The sequence below is a fragment of the Vicugna pacos genome, unplaced genomic scaffold (genome assembly GCF_048564905.1).
Source record: "Vicugna pacos unplaced genomic scaffold, VicPac4 scaffold_77, whole genome shotgun sequence".
In the NCBI taxonomy this organism is placed as follows: domain Eukaryota; kingdom Metazoa; phylum Chordata; class Mammalia; order Artiodactyla; family Camelidae; genus Vicugna; species Vicugna pacos.
In genome coordinates this window covers 2,428,484-2,436,232 of record NW_027328758.1, presented here as the reverse complement: position 1 = coordinate 2,436,232, position 7,749 = coordinate 2,428,484, and the positions used below count along the sequence as shown (strand labels likewise).

Here is a 7,749-nt window from a genome sequence, read left to right as displayed (position 1 = left end):
TTTTATGTTAACATTTGTTATCAAACTCTCACTCCATACGAAAATCTCAGACCTAAGCTGCAGCAGAGTTACATCCCGCGGAAGACAGCCTATCAAGGGAGAACTGGAGAGTTTCCCTTCAGAAGCTGCTAAGTCTGGTTTTGCACCTGTACGTAATTTGCAACCACGTCATCGTCAAAGGAGTAAAACCTTACATCTGTAGGGTGTAAAGCACTGCGGTGCTTCCAAACCATCAAAGAACGCTGAGCTTTGTGAAACAGTCCTGAGGCACTTAAATCGTACTTTTTCTGAAAGGCTCTGAAACTGACTCACTTCACCATTCCAGGTACAACAGGAATTAGTAGAGAGAACATGCCCTTGAAGTCTGACAAGGCCCTGCTTGAATCCTGCTACAGCATTTACTAGCCACTAAACGGACCAATTCCTTAACCCCTCTGAGAAGGCTTCCCAATCTGCAAAAGGGGGCTGCCACCGCCCTCATGGGAGGGATGGATGTGAATGGAAAACCCAATTAGGGCGGCCGACTGGTACCTGACACGGGGCCTGGCTAGTTTCCCTCCGCTGCCCTTATCTCCCTTTAAACTTGCACTGTTCCCCCTGGTAAGGGTCAAGCCCCCGCAAGAGACTGCCCGATTCTTCTTGTATCCCCGGATACATGACTTACCCTTAGGAGGCCATAAAAACTGCCTCCTCCCCAGTTACTATCAATATTCTTTAGAGTCTGGGTTGTTTTAATTCTATTATACAGGGAGACTATTCTAGAACAGTCCAAGCACCATTCTCCACGTTGGCTCCCCTCCAAGCACCCATCCCTTTTCATCTCAGATCCTGTATGATTGCCTTCTGTTCATGGGAAAGAGAGTCCAGTAGGGTGGGGACTCCCTAGGCCTCCCTACCTCCCTCCCTCAGAAGTAAGTGTGACTACCTTCTCCCCACTCCCCACTCCAAGTCCAGCTTCTGAGTAGTCTACCCTCCCAGACCCTGCAGACTGCAACGTCCCAAGACACACACGTGGCCACGACCCTCCCTTCAGATTTCTTCCTGGCTGGCCCTGCCCACCACCCGGCCCCTTAAGGATAAATGGCATTGCTGTGAAAATCCCAAACGCCGCTGACTGACACACCAAAGCTGCATGGTCTGGGCTTTCCTCCAACCGAGGCACAGCCCTGCCCTCCCTCACCTTCAGTCTGCACCTCTGGAGAAGTGCTAACCCACATGTAAGGCTGTGAACACCAGCTAAGAAGGACGAATCCCAAAGTGTATTTCTAGTCCGGCACCTTCACCTGATCCCCAGGTTCATAGACCCGAGTGCCTCTTTGAAGTCCTAACTTGGATGAAAAATGGCATCTAAAAAATGCCTCATGTCCACCATTTACTCTGGAATTCGATTCCTGGCAGGTACCTCCCAGGCTCCCCATTTTAGTAACAGCCCCAGCACACATCTAGTTGTTTGAGGTCACATTAAATTTCCCCTGTTCCCTCCCCCCGGCCCTGCCCTGGAATCAGTCTTGTTATTTCCGTCACTAAGCCCATCTCAAGTCTGGTTCTGCAGGGACCACGGCCAGAACCCCACAAGCTCACAGCAGTGTGCAGTGAGTCACAGTCCTCTGAAGGGTGCTCCCTGGAGGGGGAGGCATCTCCTGGCACGGGTCACCTCAGAAGGCATTGGATTCTCACATTGGAGGCCCAGGAGAAGGGACTCAAGGTTTGTCCGTGGTCTGAGCTTTGAAGGGCCCGAGGTCTTGGGGAGCTCCTAGTGAGCAGACACACCTGCCAGGGAGCAAAAGAGGATGGAGGAGCCCAAGCAAGGATGTTCTCACTCCGACCCCTGGGCTCTCAGGAGCCACAGGAAAGGCCTGTGTCCAGGGCACAGCCCAGTCATCACAGATCCCACCCTGCATTTGCCAACCCAGACAGCCTAAACTCATTCAACTTGCGACAATTACTTCTGTTCTGTTCCCCACCCAGAATGTGATGGACTCATTCAGAAATTCTGGTCTGTCTCAAACGAGACCAAGTCAGTGAAAAACGCAGAGTCGACATTTGGACCAGAGCATGAAAGAAGAAACAAGGCCTCATGGTCAGCATGATGGTGGTGGCCAAACCCTTCCCCCAGGTGAGATGAATCATGGTGGGGGTGAGAATGCAACGTCCTAGGTCGGCCAAAGCATCTTCCTTCATGGCTGACTGGGGTGTTGGTGTCTCACTACCACAAACTAACGACACGGCCGTCAGTGGTGGACGTCAGCTGCAACAGACACGGAGTCAGCTATTCACTGCCAACATGGGTTAAAATAAACGCCGGTGCAGGGAGGCCAGCACGGCTGCTGAGGCAAACCACAGACCCGGCTATGAATGCCCACTGGCTGAAACAGAGTGGAACCTACGGTCCCCTTTAGCGGTCCATTTGTCCACCAGATACAGGTGAGCCAGCCTCTTCGGAGAAGGCTATGTAGTCCTGATACTCAGAGAAACCAGCCTCGTAAAGGGAACAAAAGAGTGGCATGGATTTTAGACACGATACTGCTCCTTTATGAAGGCAAAGTAAACTAAATGGCACGGGGAAGTTGAATGCAAAAAAAAAAAAGTGACTGCTTCCTCAAACAGCGTCCCCTGCAGCTGCTCACCCTCGAGCCGGCCACTTCCTCACCAGTGACCGCCGGCCTGGAAATGCCGTCACGCACGTCACACAGCGACAGCCAGGAACCACATGCCGAGCACGTTTGTGTAAAAGCCCGAATCAAGCAAGATGCTGCAGACTTTGACTTTCCAATTTAAATACTCCATGAAAAGAATCCCTCAGCAGCAGCCTAAATCAATTCGCATCTCACTTCTTGAAAACAAACAAATTTAATAAGGGCGCATTTGTCACCAAATATAAGGAGGACCAAACAGGTTCCTCAAAGCAAGGATTTTAACAGGTATCAAACACCAGTGGGTAATGTGCTAAGAAAGCAAATATTCCAAAAAATTACAAAATAAATAGATGACTAGGATAATACATGAATCAAGTGAGCTGTTAAGTTTTTGCTTTTTAAAGCAATGGAGACAGTACGGAGGGCGATCTGGCTATTTCCAATGCAGGGTGTGCACATCTCACCTTTTCAGACGCAACAACATCCTCACTGGGCAGTACAAGAGAAAAAGGAAAAAAAGAAAAAGGAAAAGAGGAACAAGCGAAAATTAGAAACACAGAAGAACAAAAATGACTTTGACAGCCTGTACAAGAGCTTAGTTGAGTGTGTGAGGCCAGGGACGCGGGACGGTGAGACCCACACTAACCTCCTGCTCCAGGGAAGGCAGGAGACTGTGGGGAGCGGCGCTGCCGGGGACACCAACGTGATCAGCTCTCCTAACCAAAACTCCACCTACATGCATCTAGATAGCTTTTGAGCTACAAAATTTTGTCGCAATTCAGGCTGGACAGTTTTACTCACTGCCACCAAGAGTAGCAGGAGAGAATTAGGCTCTGATCCTGCACCAAAGCATTGCTTTATAAATTAATGACTGTGGAATAGTAAAAGCAACAATGGAGTAAAAGTGACTGGAGAAGAACGTGCTTGACCCGAGCTCACTGGCCGCGTTAACTCACTGACGTTCAGATGCTAGCTGGGCACTTATTGTACCAAAACAGACAGACCCACCTGGAGGGAGGTTTAATGCGCTGCTGTATTTTGATGCCGAGAGCCATGCCTGGTACACGACGTTCTGGGTAAACAATGGGGACTGTGTCAAACACTATGTGCTAAGCACACATCCAGCTACTCCGCCAAATCCCAAGGGCAGACTTCAAAATGCAAAAACAAGCTGGCATTCTCTGGTGGGTCTACAGACTCAGAGCCAAGCAGTTGCTGAGCAAAAATGTCACCAGTGCCTCTTATGACAAAAGAGGAAGCACTGTCCAGGGGGCTGGGGCAGGGCTCCAGGCTTCCACTGCTCACCCACCAGTATGTGCAGGGGGATAAGGTGGTCCCTGCTTATGTTACACCGATGTACCTACCTTGACTAATGCCTGGGGGCTCAGCAGGAGGTGACAGGTGAGGTGAACGGAGTCAGTCTGGGAGAAGCCCGGTGCTGGCAGCTGTGCCTTCAGCAGTGCCCAGGCTCCTAAACCTGCCACCTAATCTCCAAGGAGCAGAAGGGGAGTGCGGACATGTAGATCACAGGGCCCTGTGAGGACAAGTACAGATCATGGACACGACATGCCTTGCCCCTTCCTTAAGCCACAGAGGCATGTCCGGGGAGGAACTGAAAATTCATCCAGAGTTCGCCAGGCACCACACGCTGGTGGGACTCGGGTCCCCTGTGTCTCTCACTCACAGGGCTGGACTGGACATTCTTTTTATCAATTCTCTGGCATCTTCTCCTCCAACTGACCAACAACCAGAAAGTAGGATCTGATCTTAGGTATGTTCAAGAATCACAGAGCACCGCCTCCACAGCGGGCCCGGCAGCACGTGCCAGGTCCTCCAACCGTCACCTTTGGGACCGCCATGAGCGCTCTCCAGACTCAAAGCCCGAGGCCGTAGGCCGGGGGTACACAACTTGCCTCACTCTCCTCAGTAAAGTGGAAGCACCTCTCGGCAAAGGCATCTCAACCTTTACTGCCCGAGGGACAGCAAGATAGACACATGGGGAAACAGAGCAGAGGGTGAGGGGGTAGGCTGCCCAGAAGAGCTCGTCTGCACTTCCGAGGCAAAGTGAGGCCTTTGACCTAATCACAGGGGCAAAGTGAGGAGGAACCTTTCCCTGCTCTGTCCCATACTCCGTGACACAATATTCCCTGCATAAGGAGTTCATTCGGAAGTCCCTGGCGGTGTTTCTGATGTCCTAACCTGGCATGGTGGCTGTCGGACAGGGAGAGAGGGCCTGAGCCGTGCAGGTGCTGGGCCTGGGAGACAGCAGACACCGGCTCCAGCTGCAGCTCAACCAGAGCCTCGTTCTGCGTCTCGGGATTCAGCATCTCATCTATAAGCAAAGGGATGAGACTGTCCCAGGACAGGCTGCCCAACAGAAATGAGATGAGATCCATGTAAAGAAAGTTTCCCAGTTGCCACATTTAAAAATTAAACAAACAAACAAAAAAACAAATATTAGAAAATGATTTTAAGAACCGATCTTACTTATTCTACTGTATGTAAAATACTATCATTTTGACATGTAATCAATATAGAAAGTAACAAGATAGAATACATTCCTTTTTCTAGACAAGCCTCAGCGTCTGATGTGCATTTGACCTACAGTACATGTCAGCTCAGACCAGCCTCCTCCTCAGCGCTCCTAGCATCAGTGGCTGTGGCTACTCTATTGGACAGCAACTCCAGGGGTCCCACCAGTGGTCCTGGCTGAAAATCGGGAGGAAGTGTCCACACTAACCCTAAAAGGACCTCTCTGAAACAAAGGGGGATTCACTTTGAAATGTCTGTAAACTGGCGGGCTGCACCTTCCTCCACCCTTGGCTACAAGACAGCGTTCTTCCTTGCTGATCCCTTCCTGGATGGAGGGAAGCAATCCGGCACACAGCCAGGGTGGCCGGTCCTACAGGTAGACTTACCAGCTCTCTGTGTCCAGTCCCATGAAGTCCTCCTTCTCAAACAAGGTGCAGAGGAGGGGGATCTTGTCTCCAGACTTGTTGGGGGCCCTATTCAGCCACTTGGACTTCAGAATGATGAAGAGTGACCCAGTGAAGTCCTCGATCCTCTTCTCCACCAGCCTGCAGGCCTCGTAGATTGAAAGCCACGTAGGTGCGCGTCTGCTCGGCCACCTCCCCATACAGCACAAAGACAAAGAGCTGAGAGTCATTAACGAGGTGCCATACAGCTCCTCTGCACGTGGAGCTTCTCGAAGGCCTTGGCCAAGAGGCAGTCGGTAATGGTGACAAGGCCCACGACCTTGCAATGGGTCTGGAAGTTTCTCCACTCATTCTCGGGCACATAGTGGTGCCTATAGTGGATACAGAGTGCCCACTGGGAGCCGCACGGGCTGATCTGGCTCACCAAGGAGATTCGCTTATAGATGCAAAAAAAATTCTCCTCTGAGATAATTCCAACGGCTTTTACCATCACGGGGAGATTCTGGTCGTTCTCAGCGCACTGCACGTAGTGAGGGATGCTCATGTTGCAGCCCCTGCAGAGAGGGGATAGGAGATCGAGATACATACTCTGCTGTGGGCTGTGTGCCCCTCTGGGTTGCGGTGACCTCGTGTGTACCAGCCAGAAGGCAAGGGAAGCCCAAGCAAAGCCGGGGGTTCAGTTTGTCCTCAGCGTCTGTACATGGCTAGTGTAGCTCGGATCACATTACCCAGCTTTTGGTCTAGGCTTGCTGCGCCTGCACAGCAGTCATTTCTTGTTTTCTGTTTCCAAGTACCTAGCCAGACCCTGATGCAAAGTCAGTGCTCACAACTGCTGAATAAAGGAATGAACAAAGGAACGGCTTTCCAAATCCCTTTAAGCAGAATATAGAGAAAAGAACCACAGTGGGATCTAAACATCAGGATTTCAATTCCAATTTGTTTGAACTCCTAAGCTGCAGAATAATGGATAAGAAAACTTGCCTTGGGGAGGAGGGTACAGTTCAGTGGTAGAGCACGTGCTTACCATGTAAGAGGTCCTGGGTTCAAACCCCAGTACCTCATTTTAATAAATGAAACAAATAAACAAACATACTTACCCTCCTCAAAAAATATTTTTTAATTCAAATTTCGAAAAACATCTTGCAATTGACACAACATTGTAAACTTGACTATACTTCAATTAAAAAAAAAACCTTGCCTTACAAGAATATATCTGGATTATGCAAGTTTGTAAATGTAAAATGCCTAGGGTACCACCTGCATAAAAAGGGGGGACTGTAGAAATTTACTATCGCTCCTTTATGAGCTATATTACCTTTGGTGGGGGTTATAACTTCTCACATCTAATTTTCTCAGATTAAAAAAAAGAAAACGTTACCTTATTCTCAGTACTGCTGAAGAATCTGATAACCTTATGAAAGCATCTGACCCACAGAGGTTACTCAATAAATGTTTGTTGAATGAATGAATAAATAAGCAAAGTGAATGCTGCTCCCTGCCATAGAGCATCATAGTGGTACTGCCTAGAAATCCCAAGCCCAAGTTCACCAGACTCTGCACTAACCATGTGGGTGACCTGGGCAGGCCTGTGTGCTTCTCTAAGCCCCAGTTTAATCATGAGTAGAAATGAAGGCAATAACACAAACTTCAAAGGGTTAGTGAGTCAGTAATGAATTGTACCCGAATTTTGCAAGAGCGAACCATTAAGGAAAACTGGGCAAAAAGTTCATAGGCCCTCTCCATATTATCTCTTACAACTACATGGGAATCTACATTACATCACAAAATTAAAAGTCTAATTTTTTAAAGAGGATATTGAGGTTAAATGAGCTCACTGTCTCAAATAAGGAACACACAGCACAAATAGAACAATCCCTAGACCATGAGATACACTCAGTTAAATTTCCCACTGAACCCACTGGTCCCTCCAAATTCAGAACACGAGGATGGGTCTACGTGGCCAGAGGCCACTGCACCTGAAGCTAACAAATCTAGTGGTCCCCACTTCCAAGAGCCCTTGTCACCAACCTAGGTCTAAGTTTGTATTTATAATTTATTTTTCTTTTTATTAAATAGAAACCCCCAATTGCATAGCCTTCAGTTCACCAAAACCTGACCACAGAGATCATGATGGCAGCCCCTCTTTGTGAAACAATAAAATGAAATGCCATTTCCAC

The 7,749-nt window shown here is 49.0% G+C and overlaps 1 long non-coding RNA gene across 1 annotated transcript; it reads right to left on the bottom strand.

Annotated features, from left to right (window-relative positions):
* Positions 1-2,858: 2,858 nt before the first annotated feature.
* LOC140694662 (uncharacterized) lies at positions 2,859-4,132 on the bottom strand. Its single transcript, XR_012070247.1, has 3 exons — positions 4,001-4,132; positions 3,645-3,708; positions 2,859-3,125 (listed from the first exon to the last, which is right to left on the bottom strand). It is a non-coding gene; the product is annotated as an uncharacterized lncRNA (long non-coding RNA).
* Positions 4,133-7,749: the final 3,617 nt, after the last annotated feature.